The sequence below is a fragment of the Jaculus jaculus genome, chromosome 10 (genome assembly GCF_020740685.1).
Source record: "Jaculus jaculus isolate mJacJac1 chromosome 10, mJacJac1.mat.Y.cur, whole genome shotgun sequence".
In the NCBI taxonomy this organism is placed as follows: domain Eukaryota; kingdom Metazoa; phylum Chordata; class Mammalia; order Rodentia; family Dipodidae; genus Jaculus; species Jaculus jaculus.
In genome coordinates, this window is record NC_059111.1 from 109557044 (window position 1) to 109577847 (window position 20804).

The following is a 20804-nucleotide window of genomic DNA, read 5'->3' on the forward strand; positions in this document are numbered from 1 at the left end:
TCTTATGCCCTGTATATCCATCCTGGATAACTTGCTTAAGCTGCTACCTCCTCCTTCCCTCAGTCAGTACCTGATGGGTCCTGAGGGGCAAGTATGGGGACTCATGGCTAGGCAGCCATCACCCTCCACACACAATAATGCTTTCCAAGTAATCATCCCAAAGTCCTGCTGTATCAACAGCACACGTCCATGCCCAAGGGCACCAAAGAGGTGGACTAGGATGGGTATGGATGGCTCTGCCTCAAGCTGTGGGTCCCTCTCTGCTTGTTTTCTTCCCGTGATTGGAGTTCAAGAACTGTATTGCACGTTTTCATTTTGGGGTCTCTGCGGGAAAACAAATAGCTGGCAGGGGACATTTTCATGGACATGGGAGGAATGTAAGAGGACAAACCCAACTGCTGAAGCAGACTCAGCCTCTGGTGTGCCACATCACCCTCCTCTGGATCTAAGACTGTCACCCAACAGAGCCCAGGAGAATATATGCCACCACTAATGGAAAGATCTGGAAAGGGAGATGGGAAGAACTAGGATTGACAGCTCATCTGCCATGTTTACCCTCTTGGCCAGACCTACGTGCAGAATATACTCACGTCTACCCCAAGGGCTCTGGACCTCATCCACTCAGAGTCCCGCATTTTGTGATCTATGTTAACTCCTGGGGAGACTTCTCTTGGCTCAACAAGATATGAACTTTAACAACAGGATTTCTGTCCTGCCCTGTCATGGTTTGAATAGATGGCCCCCAATATATTCAGTTTTTTGTTGGTTTGTAGTTTGCATCTGCAGCCACCTGGCTGGAGGTAGTGTCACTGGGCGGATCTTAAGGAGTTGTGGTGGGTTTGAGATTTCAATCTACAGATATGAAAAGTGTGCTTGGCTGGAGTTCCTCAAGTATGCTGTGCTGTGTGGTTTTTGGCTTTTGGCTTGTGCTTCTCTCTCTCTGCTTGGTCCTGTGAAAGCAGGCCAGCTTCTTCTGCCATTATGGAACTCCCCCCACCTCACCACCTCTGCAGGCTTCAGTAAAATCCCTGCCTCCATACCTGTGCCTCTTACAGAAGGTCTATCACTCTTGGGTAACGTATGTCACCATTATGTAGTGTATGTCACTCTCACATAGTGCATGTTACCCTTACATAGTGGTATGCCGATCTCACATAGTGCAGTGTATGTCATTCTTATGTAGTGTGCGCCATTTTTTAGTAGTGTATGCCATTCTTACATAGGGTAGGTCATTCTTACATAGGGGTAGGTCTTTGGTCAAGCTGAAGGCATTGCCTGTTGGCTGGATAATTTTATAGGTTCAACTTGGTCATCATGGTGCCAAAATGATAGGGCACACACCACTGGATATGATGCTGTGAAGCCATTTTTTTTTAAGGCATTACAGTCAGGTTCACATTACTGGTAGAAATCACCTAATCAAGAGCAGCTTTTGAGAAAGAGATGCTGATTTTGGTTCACAGGCTGTAGGGGGAAGCTCCATGATGGCAGGGGAAAACAATGGCATGAGCAGAGGGAGGACATCACCCCTGGCCACCATAAGGTGGACCATAGCAACAGGAGAGTGTGCCAAAGAGTGTCATGGGGAAACTGGCTATAATGCCCATAAACCTGCACCCAACAATACACTGCCTCCAGGAGGCGTTAATTCCCAAATCCCCATCAGCTGGGAACCTAGTTTATGGGAGACACCTGAATCAAATCACCATCAAAGGAGTGGCTCACACTTCAATCAGTAAACTTTAAATAAAACTCATGAACCCCCATAAGGTGGGTGGGTTTCTTACATCAGTTAAAGTCTTGGGAGTAATGACTGCCTTCCCTGAGGAGGATGGAATTCAGCTTGTTCAGACTCCAGCTGCCATGTCACCTCTTCCTGTGCTCCATTCCCTGAGAATGCTCTTACATCCTGTGAGGCTAAATACACCTTCCTATTCCTGGAGGAAAAAAACGTAGGGGGCACCTGGATTTGAACCAGGGACCTCTTGATCTGCAATCAAATGCTCTACCCCTGAGCTATACCCCCACCTGCTTATACATCTCTAATAAGCACTCTAAAGTGCATGGTTACTACCTGGCTGTTACTGGCCTGACCTGTACACTTGCTGGTACTTTGCCATTATCTGCTTCTGTCTGTGAGGCACAGCCCTGAACCACCTCTGCGACCTGACTGCCACCTCCTCATGGGCTTGCACACCCTCCCGCCCTAGAACTCTGCTGAGCCCCGGGCTTATGGCCTGGAGTTTTATAGCTAAACATCCTTCAGAACCACCTCAAAGAGCCAAACTCAGAAAGCTGTCTGCCCAGTTAACATTTGGAGGTAGACTGGGTCCTGGATGAACAGAGTCACCATCTCGGTTCCGAGCCGAGAACTCCTCAAGTATTCCGGGAAAGGGTACCAGGGTGAGGTTTGTCTAACAAGCCCAGCTGGGGATTCTGTCTTGCTGACTGTTGGAGGTACTGACGACACCGCTTCCTTCCAGGTATAGATGCGGGCACTATGAACCCCGTAAAACCACGCCCAAACCAAAGTATGTCGGAAGGATCTCTCTGTCCAGATGGTCTGGCATGACCAGGCTCCCTTTACCTCTTTCTTCTTTTCTCTGTTTTCCCATTTGTAGAACCCTTCAGTGTGTCAGACATAGGTATCCTGGAGAACGGCTCCAACCCACTGTAAGGTGAGTGCATAGGACAGAGGTTGACACCGTGTCAGTGTGGAAGGAAAGGCCATCAGGTGACAAAATCTTGAACCAGAGACCGCTTGATGGCAGTCATATGCTCTCTTCTGAATTATACCCACCATCTGGTTTTACTGTTGGAATTTACACTCTTTGTCAAAGTTACCACAGTCTCATTGGGGTGTAAGCCATGCACGCTTAGAGTGCTTATTAGACATTTATAAGCAGGTGGGGGTATAGCTCAGGGGTAGAGCATTTGACTGCAGATCAAGGGGTCCCTGGTTCAAATCCAGGTGCCCCCTACCTTTTCTGTCAAGGAACACAAGGTGAGTCTGTATTCTAGGACTGGAGGTTAGTTCTTCATTGGCTCCATCCTGGGAGACTGGTGCGTTGTTAATTCTTTATTTCTACAATTTTGGGAATGGACTGACCTCCATCAGGCAGACCTCTACTTGACCTTGAACACACCCTATCTTTCCCTATGGAGCTATCCCAAGATTCTAGAAACCTCTGCTCAGCTGCCTCCTCCTCAGCACCCTCCATTTTGGAAATGGAGTCATGCTTCTCCTTTCCTCCTAGGACCTGTTATAAGTTTTTTTTTTTTTTAGAAAGAGAGAGAGAGAGAGGGAGAGAGAATGACCACTACAATTTAACTCCAGATGCTTTCGCCACCTAGTGGGCATATGCGATCTTGTGGTGTCCTTATCTACATGAGTCTGGAGAGTCAATCATGGGTCCTTTGGTAGCAGATAAAAGCCTTAACCACAAAGCCATCTCTTCAGTCCACTCCTGAAATTTTGTGATTTCAGATCCCCTTTTATCCTGTTCTCTCTCCACCTCTCTCTCCATGACTTCATATTTACATTCTCAGGTACATTTCTGTTTCTCACTCATAGTTCACCTTTAACCATCTTATTTTATAGTGTACTGTAAATTTTATCCATTCTTTTTTTTTCATCAGTGTGTCTTTTCTTTTGATTTCATGATGTTTTCTTCCTATTATGATGGTCTTGTGTAGGTAGTGTCAGGCACTGTGAAGACATGGATATCCAGGCCATTTTGAGTCTGGGGGGAAAAATGTTGTAAGGAATCCCACCCCTTCTTTGGCTCTTACACTCTTTCCACCACCTATTCCACATTAGAACCTGAGCCTTGGATGGTGTGATAGAGATATTCAAGTACTGAGCACTCCGGTCACTTCTTTCCAGCACCATGATGCCTCTGAGTCATCCCAAGGTCACTGCCATATGAAAAGAGGAGATTCTGTACCCAAAATGAGAGTAGAATTAATATAAGGGTATGAACATGAAGAGAAGTGCTTACTGGGAAGTTTGATGAGCATAGTATATATATTTAGCCAGTCAGCAGCAGATGTTATACCCCTAGGGCTCATGACTACCCCTGTTTTAAGTTTTCAGTATCAGGGATGTATTCCCTCCATGGAGCAGGCCTCCATTCCAATTATAGGGCTGTCGGTTTCCACCATGACAGGTGTGCCACTATTGCACCCATTAGCTCATTTGGCCCGGCTGGCCAAATATAAGGCTTGCACTGTCCACTGTTGAGTGTCTTCACTGGTGTTTTCTCTTTCTTCCATTGAACTGCATGCAGAATGGCTTCTTCCAGCTTTCTGTCAGCTGATCTACATGGAGGAGGTTATCAGCTCAGTTCTAGCAGGTTTTCTCAGTGGCCTTGCATCCAAGTATGTGGATTATTCAACAATAGGGTCGTACCATCTATTCCTGGTGGGAAACCAAGGGCCTTGGCAATGGCCTATAATGTTTTGTGGGCATTAGGGACCTCCCTGGCCAACAACTCACTGGAGGTTATCCCATCCCTGGCACTGAAAATTTTCTAGCAACAATCTATGGCTCTTGAGTGTTCCATTGTCCAAAAAAGTAGGTGTCCATATAATTTATTTATAGCCTCTTAGATTTTGGTTAGCCCTCCCTCCACCTTTCCTTTACTCAGTCTCTTCCCCTGACCTCACTTGGATCCATTTTTATCTTATGGAAGCTGGCAACCCACGACCAACCAACTAGATGCCTTCTTTCAGCCATGAGTTTGCAACTCTATTCCTCAGTGGCTCCTCATTTTTGGAGTCTCTTCTTCTGCCCTGTACACTCATCCTGGATTTCTTGCTTAAGCTGCTACCTCCTCCTTCCCTCAGTCAGTACCTGATGGGTCCCCAGGGGCAAGTATGGGGACTCATGGCTAGTCAGCCATCACCCTCCATACACAATAATGCTTTCCAAGTCATCATCCCAAAGTCCTGCTGTATCAACAGCACACATCCATGTCCAAGGTCACCAAAGAGCTGGACTAGGATGGGCACGGATGGCTCTGCCTCAAGCTGTTGGTCCCTCTCTGCTTGTTTTCTTCCCGTGATTGGAGTTCAAGACTGTATTGCACATTTTCATTCTGGGGTCTCTGCTGGAAAACAAATAGCTGGCAGGGGACATTTTCATGGACATGGGAGGAATGTAAGAGGACAAACCCAACTGCTGAAGCAGACTCAGCCTCTGGTGTGCCACATCACCCTCCTCTGGATCTAAGACTATCACCCAACAGAGCCCAGGAGAACATATGGCACTTCTAATTGGAAGATCTGGAAAGGGAAATGGGAAGAACTGGGATTGACAGCTCATCTTCCATGTTTACCCTCTTGGCCAGACCTACGTGCAGAATATACTCACATCTACCCCAAGGGCTCTGGACCTCATCCACTCAGAGTTCAGCATTTTGTGATCTATGTTAACTCCTGGGGAGGCTTCTCTTGGCTGAACAAGAGATGAACTTTAACAACAAGATTTCTGTCCTGCCCTATCATGGTTTGAATAGATGGCCCCCAATATATTCAGTTTTTTGTTGGTTTGTAGTTTGCATCTGCAGCCACCTGGCTGGAGGTAGTGTCACTGGGAAGATCTTAAGGAGTTGTGGTGGGTTTGAGATTTCAATCTACAGATATGAAAAGTGTGCCTGGCTGGAGTTTCTCAAGTATGCTATGGTGCATGGTTTTTGGCTTTTGGCTTATGCTTCTCTCTCTCTGCTTGGTCCTGTGGAAGCAGGCCCACTTCTTCTGCCATTATGGAACTTCCTCTGGATCTATAAGCTTCAATAAATATCCATTCCTCCATCACCGTGCCTGTCTGGAAATTCACCTCAGCACACCTGAAGGTGTCAGCAACAAGTACGTGCACAATATACTCCCCTTTACCTCACGGTCTCCAAACCTCATCCACTCAGAGTCCAGCATTTTGTGATCTATGTTAACTCCTGGGGAAGCTTCTCTTGGTTCATCAAAATACGAATTTAAAGACAAGATTTCGGTCCCTCCCTATGGTGGTTTGATTGAGGTATCCTCCCCAAATTATGTGTTCTGAATGCTGCATCCCCAGCTGGTAGAAATTTGGGAATTAATGCCTCCTGCATGTGGTGAATTGTTGAGGGTGGGCTTATGGGTGTTATAACCAGCTTCCCCTTGCCAGTGTTGGCACACTCTCCTGCTGCTGATGTTGGCCAGGTGGTGATGTCCACCGTTTGCTCATACCATTGTTTTCCTGCCATCATGGAGCTTCCCCTGATGTCTGTAAACCTAAATAAATCTTTTCTTCCCACAAGCTGCTTTTGGCCAGGTGATTTCTGCCAGCAACATGAGGCTGACTGCAACTCTCCCACACCCCAGATATAAGGGAAATACAGGGACAGGCTTAGTGTAAAAGATTATACCTGAAGATTAGACAACATGGAAAGCATACACACATGGTAATACATAAATAAGGAAATAGAAATAATAAAGAAAAGTCAGTCAGAATTACTAGCAATGAAGAACACAGTGAATGAAATAAAAAACACTGTAGAAAATCTCACCAGTAGAATGGATGAAGGAGAGGATAGAGTATCTCAGCTAGAAGACCAGGTAGCAGCCCCAATACAGTCCAACAAAAAGAAAGACAAACTTATAGAAAAGTATGAATGGGAATTTCAAGATATTTGGGACACTCTGAAAAGATCAAACATAAGAATTCAGGGCATAGTAGAAGGAGAAGAATTTCACTCCAAAGTCATAGTAGGTGTCTTCAACAAAATCATAGAAGAAAACTTCCCCCACATTGGGAAAGAGGTGCCAATGCAGATACAGGAAGCCTTTAGAACACCAGCCAGACAAAACCCAGAAAGAACCTCTCCTTGCCATATTATAATCAAACTACCAAACACACAAACCAAAGAAAAAATATTGAAAACAGTCAGAGAAAAAAATCAGGTTACCTACAAAGGCAAGCCTATCAGGATTACAGCAGATTACTCAACACAAACTTTAAAAGCCAGAAGGGTTTGGATTGATGTATTCCAAGTCCTGAAAGATAACAACTGTCAACCAAGGTTACTTTATCCTGCAAAACTATCCATTCAAATAGATGGAGAAATGAGGACATTCCACAACAAAAGCAAGCTAAAGGAGTATTTGAAGACAAAACCAGCTCTACAGAAAATACTTGAAAGAATTCTCCATGCTGAAGAAAAAGAAAAGCACACATAAAAGGAACAGGGAAAAAAACAAGCAATACTCAAAAACTAGTTAATACAAGAGAGCAAATGTAAAACCAGAAGAACTACAAAAAAATGGCAAAAAATGAATACACACCTTTAAATATTATCTCTTAATATCAACGGCCTCAATGCCCCAACCAAAAGGCATAGGTCCACAGACTGGGTTAAAAAGCAGGATCCTTCAATTTGTTGCCTCCAAGAAACCCACCTTTCTGCCAAGGATGGACACTATCTTAGGGTGAAAAGTTGGAAAATGGTGTTTCAAGCAAATGGACGTAGAAAACAAGCAGGGGTTGCTGTCCTAATATTTGACAAGGTAGACTTCAGTCCAACATTAGTTAAGAAACATAAGGAAGGTCACTATATATTGATTAAAGGCACTCTCCAACAGGAGGACATTACAATCCTAAATATATATGCGCCTAACATGGGGTCCCCAAATTCATCAAACAAATGCTATTAGAACTAAGGTCACAGATAACATCAAACACAGTGGTAGTGGGTGACTTCAACACTCCACTCTCATAAGTTGACAAGTCATCCCAGGAAAAAATAAACAGAGAGGCATCTGGACTAAATGAGGTCATAGAAGGAATGCACCTAACAGATATATACAGGACATTTCATCTAAATGCTACAGAATATACATTCTTTTCAGCAGCACATGGAACATTCTCTAAAATAGACCATATATTAGGACACAAAGAAAATCTTAACAAATACAGAAAAATTGAAATAATTCCTTGCATTCTATCTGACCACAATGGAATCAAACAACAAATCAATAGCAAGAAAGGCTATAGAGCATATACAAAATCATGGAAATTAAACAACACACTACTAAATGATGAATGGGTCAATGAAGAAATCAAGAAGGAAATAAAAAAACTTATAGAGTCAAATGATAATGAGAACACAACATACCAAAATCTCCAGGACACAATGAAGGCAGTCCTAAGAGGTAAATTTATAGCTTTAAGTGCCTATATTAAGAAATGAGAAAAGTCACAAGTAACGACCTAATGCTTCACACATGGTCATAGAAACTGGTTCATAGAAATTAAAATAATGGGGCTGGAGAGATGGTTTAGCAGCTAAGGCACTTGCCTGTGAAGCCAAAGAACCCAGGTTCAACTCCCCAGGACCCACATAAGCCAGATGCACAAGAGGGTGCACGCATCTGGAGTTCATTTGTAGTGGCTAGAGGCCCTGACGTGCCCATCCTCTGTCTGCCTCTTTCTTTCTCCTTCTCTCTCTCTCTCAAATAAATAAAATGAAAAAATAAAAAATATTTTAAAAATTAAAATAATGGCAATACTAAGCACAACTCTACTGCCTTTCTTACAGTGTAGACTCTTTCTATGTGCCAATGTTTTTATTTTCCAGCCTCTTCACAATTATATGACTTAATACACCATTCCAAAACTCAATGACATAGAACAAAATGCATGCATCCCAGGATTGGGGATGTTCTGTGATTGGACCCTGGCTCTGCCACTGGGGAGTATTCCCCATCCATTGTTTTGCATGACTCTTGCAATGTCTCCTCTCTCTGAGAACCTTCCATTTCCATCCAACTTTGCTCTCAGCCTTCTTGTCTTCCAGACTCCCACAAGAATAGTCTCTTAAGCTCTCCTTGCAGCATTGTAAGGCATGTCTAGTCTAATATCCCAAATCCTTCCACATTTCTCATGCAAACAACTTTCAGAGGTTTACCATGTCAGGTTAATCACAGCAACAACCCCACTTCTGATACCAGTTCTGTGCATCAATTACTTTTTCATTGCTGAAGACAAATATCTGACCAGAAGCCTCTTAGGAAAGGAAGGAGTTCATTTTAGCTTACAGCTGTAAAGGGTGGAGTCTGTAATGGCAGGGAAGGCATGGGAGGTCAGAGCAGGGTATCTGGTCACGTGGTTTTCCCAATGAGGAAGCATAGGAGCCTCATATAAGACCTTAAGGTGTGGGCTGCAGAAATGGCTTAGCGGTTAAGGACCTTGCCTGCCAAGCCTAAGGACTATGTTCAATTCCCTATAACCCATGCAAGTTATATGCACATGTATGGCACATGCATCTGGAATTCATTTGCAGTGGCTGAAGGCCCTGGTGTGCCCATTCTCTCTCTATCTAATAAATAAATAATAAAAATACCTTTAGGCCTGTCACCAGTGGCCCAGTTCTAGGCGGAAAAGGAAGATTTTAAAACATAAGAAAAAAAAGACAGGTAATGTACTCAAACCACAGACTCCTATTGGTATTTACCTTTTAACAGCAATGCTAGGCACTAGAAGAAGGTAGAGACATTTTCACAGTATGAAGGACTGTGCTTTGCACCTAAAGCTATGCCTGTCCAGACTTGCAATCAAGTATGTGGCTAGAATTGTTAATGCTGAGAGGCAAGAGGACCCTAGAGTAAGGGGTCATCCAAGATATCTGGGTTGGAGAGATGGCTTAGTGGCTAAGGTGTCTGCCTGCAAAACCAAAGGACCCAGGTTTGGTCACCAATAACCACGTAAAGCCAGATGCACAGGGTGGCACATACTTCTGGAGATCATTTGCATGCCTATTCTTTCTCAAATCAACAAGTAAATTTTTTTTAAACAATTTTAAAAGATATTGAGGTCACCTCACTTATTCCTTTATTTCTGCTATAGAGAGAGGAATATTGGTACAGGGCTATGAAGACCTGGACATAATGAGTTCACACTATTCAGAAAAGATCTTATTGATGAATGGTATTGTAGTTCAGGCTGCCATTTTGGGACCATGTCTCTCTGTTCCCCACTTTGTATTGAGGCCAGGTTACAGTAACATGATACACCTCTTACTAAGATGGTATGTATCAAAACTTTTAATTGATTAATTAATTTTGACAACTTAATCCATGTATTGACATATTCACACCACATTACTTTCTTCTGTGCCTCTCCCACTCTGGCTGAACCCCTTCTCCTTCTGAGTTAGTTCCTTACCTACTTTTGTATTTTTTTGTGACTCACTGAGTTTAGAGTTGCTTGAATGAGGATGAGTAGAGGTTATTCTCTGGAGCCCAGGAAACTTACCAGTGGCTGTGGCACTGAGGAAACCGACTCCCATGACATTAACTGCCAGTAGCTTCTCAGGGAGGTGATGCAATTTTTATTTTTTTGCCAGTGATTAAGGGTGTAGCTGAGAGTAAAGCCCAGTGGAATGGAAAGTGAGTTTTTCCATGAATATCTGCAAAGGGGAAGATAGGAGAAAATGCAGAACTATTGCTCTGCCCTTCCTCCAAAAGGGTATACACCTGAGAGAGAGGAGCAAGAAGAATTTGAAGATTTCAGGAGCATAGCCCATTGGAATTTCTCCACAGAATGTCTGACATCTCCAGCCCTAGATGGGAACTGGTGCCTCTTCTGAAATATTTTCTTCATAATGTATGACCTCTTTCCACTAAGGGCATTTCTGGGTATAGGCAATGGGTTTTGGGCCACCTTCCAATTAGAAAATCTGCTGCAGATACAGCTCAGTGGCAGAGCCCTTGCCTAGCATGTGCAAGTCCCTGGGTTTGATCCCCAGTGCTGCTAAATAAACAAACAGCCCACTAGGTGGCGAAAGCACACAGAAATCAATTGTAGTGGCCATTCTCTTTCTCTCCTTCTCTCTCTCTCTCTCTCTCTCTCTCTCTCTCTCTCTCTATCTATCTATCTATCTCTATCTCAATCTCTCAATCTCTAGCTTTCGAAAATAAACATTGCTACGGGTCCCAGGAGAAAAGGAGAAGCATGACTCCATTTCCAAACTGACTCTCCAAGTTGAGGGTGCTGAGGAGGAGGCAGCTGGGCAGGGAAGACTTCTAGAAGCTTGGGATAGGTCCATAGGGAAACATAGGGCATGTTCAAGGTCAAGTAGAGGTCTGTCTGAGGGAGGTCAGTCCATTCACACTAATTGGAGAAATGAAGAAATAACAACGCACCCGTCTCCCCAGGATGGAGCCAATGAAGGACTAGCCTCCAGTCCTAGGATACAGACTCATCTTGTGTTCCTTGATGGAAAAGGTAGGGGGCACCTGGATTTGAACCAGGGACCCCTTGATCTGCAGTCAAATGCTCTACCCCTGAGCTATACCCCCACCTGCTTATAAATGTCTAATGAGCACTCTAAGCGTGCATGGCCACACCCCAATGAGACTGTGGCAACTTTGACAAAGAGTGTAAATTTCAACAGTAAAACCAGATGGTGGGTATAATTCAGAAGAGAGCATTTGACTGCCATCAAGCGGTCTCTGGTTCAAGACTTTATCACCTCATGGTCTTTCCTTCCACACTGACACGGTGTCAACCTCTGTCCTATGCCCTCACTTTACAGTGGGTTGGAGCCATTCTCCAGGACACCTATGTCTGAAACACTGACAGGTTCTACAAATGGAAAAGCAAAGGGGAGAAGAAAGAGGTAAAGGGAGCCTGGTCATGCCAGACCATCTGGACACAGAGGCCCTTCCGCCCATATTTGGTTTGGGCGTGGTTTTACGGGGTTCATAGTGCCCGCATCTATACCTGGAAGGGAGCGGTGTTGTCAGTAGCTCCAACAGTCAGCGAGACAGAATCCCCAGCTGGGCTTGTTAGACAAACCTCACCCTGGCACCCTTTCCAGGAATGCTTGAGGAGTTCTCGGCTGGGAACAGAGATGTTGGCTCTGTTCAGCCAGGCCCCAGTCTACCTCCAAACGTTAACTAGGCTGGGAGGGTGTTGGACATGAGGAGGTGGCAGTCAGGTCGCAGAGGTGGTTCAGGGCTGTGCCTCAGAGACAGAAGCAGATAATGGCAAAGTACCAGCAAGTGCACAGGTCAGGCCACTGACAGCCAGGTAGTAACCATGCACTTTAGAGTGCTTATTAGACATGTATAAGCAGGTGGGGGTATAGCTCAGGGGTAGAGCATTTGACTGCAGATCAAGAGGTCCCTGGTTCAAATCCAGGTGCCCCCTACGTTTTTTCCTCCAGGAACAGGAAGGTGTATTTAGCCTCACAGCATGTAAGAACAGTCTCAGGGGATGGAACACAGGAAGAGGTGACATGGCAGCTGGAGTCTGAACAAGCTGAATTCCATCCTCCTCAGGGAAGGCAGTCTTTACTCCCAAGATTTTAACTGATGCAAGAAACCCACCCTCCTAATGGGGGTTCATGAGTTTTATTTAAAGTTTACTGATTGAAGTGTGAACCACTCCTTTGGTGGTGGTTTGATTGAGGTGTCCCTAAAAACTAGGTTCCCAGCTGATGGGGATTTTGGAATTAATGCCTCCTGGAGGCAGTGTATTGTTAGGGGCAGGTTTATCGGTATTATAACCAGTTTCCACATGCCACTGTTTGGCACACTCTCCTGTTGCTATGGTCCACCTTATGGTGGCCAGTGGTGATGTCATTCCTGTGCTCATGCCATTGTTTTCCTCTGCCATCTGGAGCTTCCACCTCCTGCCTTTAAACCAAAATCAACATCTCTTCCTTTTTTTAAATTAACTTTTTTTTTAATTTTTAAATTTTTATTAACATTTTCCATGATTATAAAAAAATATCCCATGGTAATTCCCTCAACATCTCTTTCTCACAAGCTGCTCTTGGTCAGGTGATTTCTACCAGTAATGTGAACCTGACTGTAACGCCTTAAAAAAAAAATGGCTTCACAGCATCAAATTCATTGGTGTGTGCCCTATCATTTTGGTACTGTGACGACCAAGTTGAACCTATAAAATTATCCAGCCAACAGGCAATGCCTTCAGCTTGTCCAAAGACCTACCCCTATGTAAGAATGACCTACCCTATGTAAGAATGGCATGAACTACTAAAGAATGGCACACACTACATAAGAATGACATACACTGCACTATGTGAGATCGGCATACCACTATGTAAGGGTAACATGCGCTATGCGAGAGTGACATACACTACATAAGAGTGACATACGTTACCTAAGAGTGACAGGCCTTCTGTAAGAGGCACAGTTGTGGAAGCAGGGATATTTACTGAAGGCTGCAGAGGTGGCGGGGCGGGGGGAGTTCCATAATGGCAGAAGAAGCTGGCCTGCTTTCACAGGACCAAGCAGAGAGAGAGAAGCACAAGCCAAAAGCCAAAAACCACACAGCATAGCATACTTGAGGAACTCCAGCCAGGCACACTTTTCATATCTGTAGATTGATATCTCAAACCCGCCACAACACCTTAAGATCCACCCAGTGACACTACCTCCAGCCAGGTGGCTGCAGATGCAAACTACAAACCAACAAAAAACTGAATATATTGGGGGCCATCTATTCAAACCATGATAGGGCGGGACAGAAATCTTGTTGTTAAAGTTCGTCTCTTGGTGGGCCAAGAGAAGCCTCCCCAGGAGTTAACATAGATCACAAAATGCTGGACTCTGAGTGGATGAGGTCCAGAGCCCTTGGGGTAGGCGTGAGTATATTCTGCATGTAGGTCTGGCCAAGACGGTAAACATGGCAGATGTAGCTGTCAATCCCAGTTCTTCCCATTTCCCTTTCCTGATCTTCCCATTAGAGGTGGCATATGTTCTCATGGGCTCTGTTGGGTGACAGTCTTAGATTCAGAGGAGGGTGATGTGGCACACCAGAGGCTGAGCCTGCTTCAGCAGTTGGGCTTGTCCTCTTACATTCCTCCATGTACATGAAAATGTCCACTGACTGCTATTTATTTTCCAGCAGAGACCCCAGAATGAAAACGTGCAATACAGTCTTGAACTCCAATCACGGTAAGAAAACAAGCAGAGAGGAACCCACAGCTTGAGGGAGAGCCATCCATGCCCATCCTAGTCCAGCCCTTTGGTGACGTTGGGCATGGACGTGTGCTGTTGATACAGAGGGACTTTGGGATGATTACTTGGAAAGCATTATTGTGTGTGGAGGGTGATGGCTGACTAGCCATGAATTCCCGTACTTGCCCCTCAGGACCCATCAGGTACTGACTGAGGGAAGGAGGAGGTAGCAGCTTAATCAAGGAATCTAGGATGGGTATACAGGGCAAAAGAAGAGACTCCAAAAATGAGGGGCCACTGAGGAATAGGGTTGCAAACTCATGGTTGAAAGAAGGCATCTAGTTGGTTGGTCGTGGGTTTTCAGCTTCCTTAAGATAAGAGTGGATCCAAGTGAGGTCAGGGGAAGAGATTGAGTAAAGGAAAGGTGGCGGGAGGATTATCAAAATCTAAGAGGCTATAAATAAATTATATGGAAACCTACTTTTTTGACAATGGAACACTCAGGAGCCATAGATTGTTGCTAGAAATTTTCAGTGCCAGGGATGGGATAACCTCCAGTGAGTTGTTGGCCAGAGAGGTCCCTGATACCCACCAAACATTATAGGCATTGCCAAGGCCCTTGGTTTCCCACCAGGAATAGATGGTAAGACCTATTGGTGGATAATCCACATACTTGGGCTGCAAGGCCACTGACAAAACCTGCTAGAACTGAGCTGATAACCTCCTCCACGTAGACCAGCTGACAGAAAGCTGGAAGATGCCATTCTGCAGGCAGTTCAGTGGGAGAAAGAGAAAACACCAGTGAAGATACTCAACAGTGGACACTGCAAGCCTTATATTTGGCCAGCCAGGCCAAATGAGCTAATGGGTGCAATAGTGGCACACCTGTCATGGTGGAAACCAACTGCCCTCTAATTGGACCGGAGGCCTGCTACATGGAGGGAATACATCCCTGATACTGAAAACTTAAAACAGGGGTAGTCATGAGCCCTAGGGGAGTAACATCTGCTGCTGTCTGGCTAAATGTATATACTATGCTCATCAAACTGCCCAGTAAGCACTTCTCTTCATGTTCATACCCTTATATTAATTCTACTCTCATTTTGGGTACAGAATCTTCTCTTTTCATATGGCAGTGACCTTGGGATGACTCAGAGGCATCATGGTGCTGAAAAGAAGTGACCAGAGTGCTCAGTACTTGAATATCTCCATCACACCATCCAAGGCTCAGGTTCTAATGCGGAATAGGTGGCGGAAAGAATGTAAGAGCCAAAGAAAGGGTAGGATTCCTTACAACATTTTTCCCCCCAGACTCAAAATGGCCTGGATATCCATGTCTTCACAGTGCCTGACACTACCTACACAAGACCATCATAATAGGAAGAAAACATCATGAAATCAAAATAAAAGAGAGACTGATTGAAAATAAAAAGAATGGTTAATATTTACAGTACACTATAAAATAAGATGGTTAAAGGTGAACTATGATTGAGAAACAGAAATGTACCAGAGAATGTGAATATGATGTCAGGGAGAATGAGGTGGAGAGAGAACAGGATAAAAGGAGATCTAAAATGAAAAATTTCAGGAGTGGGCTGAAGAGATGGCTTTGTGGTTAAGGCTTTTATCTGCGAAGCCAAGGGACCCATAATTGGCTCTCCAGACTCATGAAGGTAAGGCAACCACAAGGTCACATATGACCACTAGGTGGCAAAAGCATCTGGAGTTCAATTGTAGTGGCCATTCTCTCTCTCTCTGTCTCTCTCTCTCTCTCTCTCTCTCTTTCTAAAACATATATATATATATATATATATATATATATATATATATATATATATATATATATATATATATATACATATATATATATATATAACAGGTCCCAGGAGGAAAGGAGAAGCGTGACGCCATTTCCAAAATGACTCTCCAAGTTGAGGGTGCTGAGGAGGAGGCAGCTGGGCAGAGAAGGTTTCTAGAATCTTGGAATAGATCCATAGGGAAAGATAGGGTGTGTTCAAGGTCAAGTAGAGGTCTGTCTGAGGGAAGTCAGCCCATTCCCACAAATATTAGAAATAAAGAAATAACAACGCACCCGTCTCCCAGGATGGAGCCAATGAAGAACTAACATCCAGTCCTAGGATACAGACTCACCTTGTGTTCCTTGATGGAAAAGGTAGGGGGCACCTGGATTTGAACCAGGGACCTCTTGATCTGCAGTCAAATGCTCTACCCCTGAGCTATACCCCCACCTGCTTATAAATGTCTAATAAGCACTCTAAGCGTGCATGGCCACAACCCAATGAAACTGTGGCAACTTTGACAAAGAGTGTAAATTCCAACAGTAAAACCAGATGGTGGGTATAATACAGAAGAGAGCATATGACTGCCATCAAGCGGTCTCTGGTTCAAGATTTTGTCACCTGATGGCCTTTCCTTCCACACTGACACGGTGTCAACCTCTGTCCTATGCCCTCACTTTACAGTGGGTTGGAGCCTTTCTCCAGGATACCTATGTCTGACACACTGACGGGTTCTACAAATGGAAAAGAAGAGGGGAGAAGAAAGAGGAAAAGGGAGCCTGGTCATGCCAGACCATCTGGACACAGGGGCCCTTCCGCCCATGTTTGGTTTGGTCATGGTTTTACGGGGTTCATAGTGCCCGCATCTATCCCTGGAAGGGAGCAGTGTCATCAGTAGCTCCAATTGTCAGCAAGGCAGAATTCCCGGCTGGGCTTGTTAGACAAAGCCCACCCCTGATACCCTTTCCAGGGTCTGCTTGAGGAGTTCTTGGCTGGGAACCAAGATTGTGGCTCTGTTCAGCCAGGCCCCAGTCTACCTCCAAATGTTAACTGGGTAGACAGCTTTCTGAGTTTGGCTCTTTGAGGTGGTTCTGAAAGATGTTTAGCTATAAAACTCCAGGCCACAAAGCCCGGGGCTCAGCAGAGAACTAGGGCGGGAGGGTGTGCAAGCCCATGAGGAGGTGGCAGTCAGGTAGCAGAGGTGGTGCAGGGCAGTGTCTCACAGACAGAAGCAGATAATGGCAAAGTACCAGCAAGTGCACAGTTCAGGCCAGTGACAGCCAGGTAGTAACCATGCACTTTAGAGTGCTTATTAGAGATGTATAAGCAGGTGGGGGTATAGCTCAGGGGTAGAGCATTTGACTGCAGATCAAGAGGTCCCTGGTTCAAATCCAGGTGCCCCCTACGTTTTTTCCTCCAGGAACAGGAAGGTGTATTTAGCCTCACAGGATGTAAGAACAGTCTCAGGGGATGGAACACAGGAAGAGGTGACATGGCAGCTGGAGTCTGAACAAGCTGAATTCCATCCTCCTCAGGGAAGGCAGTCTTTACTCCCAAGATTTTAACTGATGCAAGAAACCCACCCTCCTAATGGGGGTTCATGAGTTTTATTTTAAGTTTATTGATAGAAGTGTGAACCACACCTTTGGTGGTGGTTTGATTCAGGTGTCCCTCAAAAACTAGGTTCCCAGCTGATGGGGATTTTGGAATTAATGCCTCCTGGAGGCAGTGTATTGTTGGGGGCAGGTTTATGGGTATTATAGCCAGTTTCCCCATGACACTGTTTGGCACACTCTCTTGTTGCTATGGTCCACCTTATGGTGGCCAGGGGTGATGTCCTCCCTCTGCTCATGCCATTGTTTTTCCCTGCCATCGTGGAGCTTCCCCCTACAGCCTGTGAACCAAAATCAGCATCTCTTTCTCACAAGCTGCTCTTTTTTTTTTTTAAATTTATTTATTTATTTGAAAGTGACAGACGGAGAGAAAGACAGATAGAGGGAGAGAGAGAGAATGGGCGCGCCAGGGCTTCCAGCCTCTGCAAACGAACTCCAGACGCGTGCACCCCCTTGTACATCTGGCTAACGTGGACCTGGGGAACCGAGCCTCAAACCAGGGTCCTTAGGCTTCACAGGCAAGCACTTAACCGCTAAGCCATCTCTCCAGCCCTCACAAGCTGCTCTTGATCAGGTGATTTCTACCAGAAATGTGAACCAGACTTTAACGCCTTAAAAAAAAATGGCTTCACAGCATCATATCCAGTGGTGTGTGCCCTATCATTTTGGCACCATGACGACCAAGTTGACCCTATAAAATTATCCAACCAACAGACAATGCCTTCAGCTTCACCAAACACCTACCCCTATGTAAGAATGACCTAGCCTCTGTAAGAATGGCATACACTACTAAAGAATGGCGCACACTACGTAAGAATGACATACACTGTACGATGTGAGATCGGCATACCCCTATGTAAGGGTAGAACATGCGCTATGCGAGAGTGACATACACTACATAAGAGTGACATTCGTTACCTAAGAGTGATAGGCCTTCTGTAAGAGGCACAGTTGTGGAAGCAGGGATATTTACTGAAGGCTGCAGAGGTGGCGGGGTGGGGGGAGTACCAAAGTGGCAGAAGAAGCTGGCCTGCTCTCACAAGACCAAGCAGAGAGAGAGAAGCACAAGGCAAAAGCCAAAAACCACACAGCACAGCATACTTGAGGAACTCCAGCCAGGCACACTTTTTATATCTGTAGATTGAAATCTCAAACCCACCACAACACCTTAAGATCCACCCAGTGACACTACCTTCAGCCAGGAGGCTGCAGATGCAAACTACAAACCAACAAAAAACTGAATATATTGGGGGCCATCTATTCAAACCATGATAGGGCGGAACAGAAATCTTGTTGTTAAAGTTCATCTCTTGGTGAGCCAAGAGAAGCCTCCCCAGGAGTTAACATAGATCACAAAATGCTGGACTCTGAGTGGATGAGGTCCAGAGCCCTTGGGGTAGACATGAGTATATTCTGCACGTAGGTCTGGCCAAGACGGTAAACATGGCAGGCGTAGCTGTCAATCCCAGTTCTTCCCATCTCCCTTTCCAGATCTTCCCATTAGAAATGGCATATGTTCTCCTGGCCTCTGTTGGGTGACAGTCTTAGATCCAGAGGAGGGTGATGTGGCACACCAGAGGCTGAGCCTGCTTCAGCAGTTGGGCTTGTCCTCTTACATTCCTCCCATGTCCATGAAAATGTCCCCTGCCAGCTATTTGTTTTCCAGCAGAGACCCCAGAATGAAAACGTGCAATACAGTCTTGAACTCCAATCACGGTAAGAAAACAAGCAGAGAGGGACCCACAGCTTGAGGCAGAGCCATCCGTGCCCATCCTAGTCCAGCTCTTTGGTGCCCTTGGGCATGGACGTGTGCTGTTGATATAGCAGGACTTTGGGATGATTACTTGGAAAGCATTATTGTGTGTGGAGGGTGATGGCTGACTAGCCATGAGTCCCCATACTTGGCCCTCAGGACCCATCAGGTACCAACTGAGAGAAGGAGGAGGTAGCAGCTTAAGCAAGGAATCAAGGATGGGTGTACAGGGCAGAAGAAGAGACTCCAAGAATGAGGGCCTGCTGAGGAATAGGGTTGCAAACTCATGGCTGAAAGAAGGCATCTAGATGGTTGGTCGTGGGTTGCCAGCTTCCATAAGATAAAAATGGATCCAAGTGAGGTCAGGGGAAGAGATTGAGTAAAGGAAAGGTGGAGGGAGGGCTATTCAAAATCTAAGAGGCTATAAGTAAATTATATGGAGACCTACTTTTTTGGACAATGGAACACTCAGGAGCCATAGATTGTTGCTAGAAAATTTTCAGTGCCAGGGATGTGATAACCTCCAGTGAGTTGTTGCCCAGGGAGGTCCCTGATGCCCCCCAAATATTATAGGTCATTGCTGAGGCCCTTGGTTTCCCACCAGGAATAGATGGTAACACCCTATTGCTGAAGAGTCCACATACTTGGGCTGCAAGGCCACTGAGAAATCCTGCTGGAACTGAGCTGATAACCTCCTCCATGTAGACCAGCTGACAGAAAGCTGGAAGAAGCCATTCTACATGCAGTTCGATGGGAGAAAGAGAAAACACTAGTGAAGATACTCAATAGTGGACACTGCAAACCTTATATTTGGCCAGCCAGGCCAAATGAGCTAATGGGTGCAATAGTGGCATGTCTGTCATGGTGGAAACCAACTGCCCTCTAATTGGACTGGAGGCCTGCTGCATGGAGGGAATACATCACTGATACTCAAACCTTAAAACAGGGGTAGTCATGAGCCCTAGGGGAGTAACATCTGCTCCTGTCTGGCTAAATGTATATACTATGCTCATCAAACAACCCAGTAAGCTCTTCTCATAATGTTCATACCCTTATATTAATTCTACTCTCGTTTTGGGTACAGAATCTTCTCATTTCATATGGCAGTGACCTTGGGATGACTCAGAGGCATCATGGTGCTGGAAAGAAGTGACCAGAGTGCTCAGTACTTGAATATCTCCATCACACCTTCCAAGAATCAGGATCTAATGCAGAATACATGGTGGAAAGAATGGAAGAGAAAGAAAGGTAGGACTCCTTACAACGTGTTCACATCAGACACAAAATGGCCTGGATACCCATGACCTCACAGTGCCTGACACTACCTGCACAAGACCGTCATAATAGGAAGAAAACATCATGAAATCAAAATAAAGGACAGGCTTATTGAAAAAAAAAAAGAATGGATAAAATTTACAGTACATTATAAAATAAGAGGGTTAAAGGTGAACTATGAGTGAGAAACAGAAATGTACCTGAAAATGTGAATATGAAGTCAGTGAGAGTGAGGTGGAGAGTGAACAGGATAAAAGGAGATCTGAAACCACAATATTTCAGGAGTGGGCTGAAGAGATGGCTTTGTGGTTAAGGCTTTTATCTGCTAAGGCAAAAGACCCATGTTGGACTCTGCAGACTCATGAAGGTAAGGCAAACCACAAGGTCGCGTATGCC

The 20804-nt window shown here is 45.1% G+C and overlaps 6 non-coding genes across 6 annotated transcripts; 3 read left to right on the top strand and 3 right to left on the bottom strand.

The window, feature by feature from the left end:
* Nucleotides 1-1954: 1954 nt before the first annotated feature.
* On the bottom strand, nucleotides 1955-2026 carry Trnac-gca. Its single transcript has one exon. It is a non-coding gene; the product is annotated as a tRNA-Cys (tRNA).
* Nucleotides 2027-2908: 882 nt separating this feature from the next.
* Trnac-gca lies at nucleotides 2909-2980 on the top strand. The gene has a single exon. It is a non-coding gene; the product is annotated as a tRNA-Cys (tRNA).
* Nucleotides 2981-11265: 8285 nt separating this feature from the next.
* Nucleotides 11266-11337, bottom strand: Trnac-gca. The gene has a single exon. It is a non-coding gene; the product is annotated as a tRNA-Cys (tRNA).
* A 781-nt stretch (nucleotides 11338-12118) lies between these two features.
* On the top strand, nucleotides 12119-12190 carry Trnac-gca. The gene has a single exon. It is a non-coding gene; the product is annotated as a tRNA-Cys (tRNA).
* Nucleotides 12191-16143: 3953 nt separating this feature from the next.
* Trnac-gca lies at nucleotides 16144-16215 on the bottom strand. The gene has a single exon. It is a non-coding gene; the product is annotated as a tRNA-Cys (tRNA).
* An 884-nt stretch (nucleotides 16216-17099) lies between these two features.
* Nucleotides 17100-17171, top strand: Trnac-gca. The gene has a single exon. It is a non-coding gene; the product is annotated as a tRNA-Cys (tRNA).
* The last annotated feature ends 3633 nt before the right edge of the window (nucleotides 17172-20804 follow it).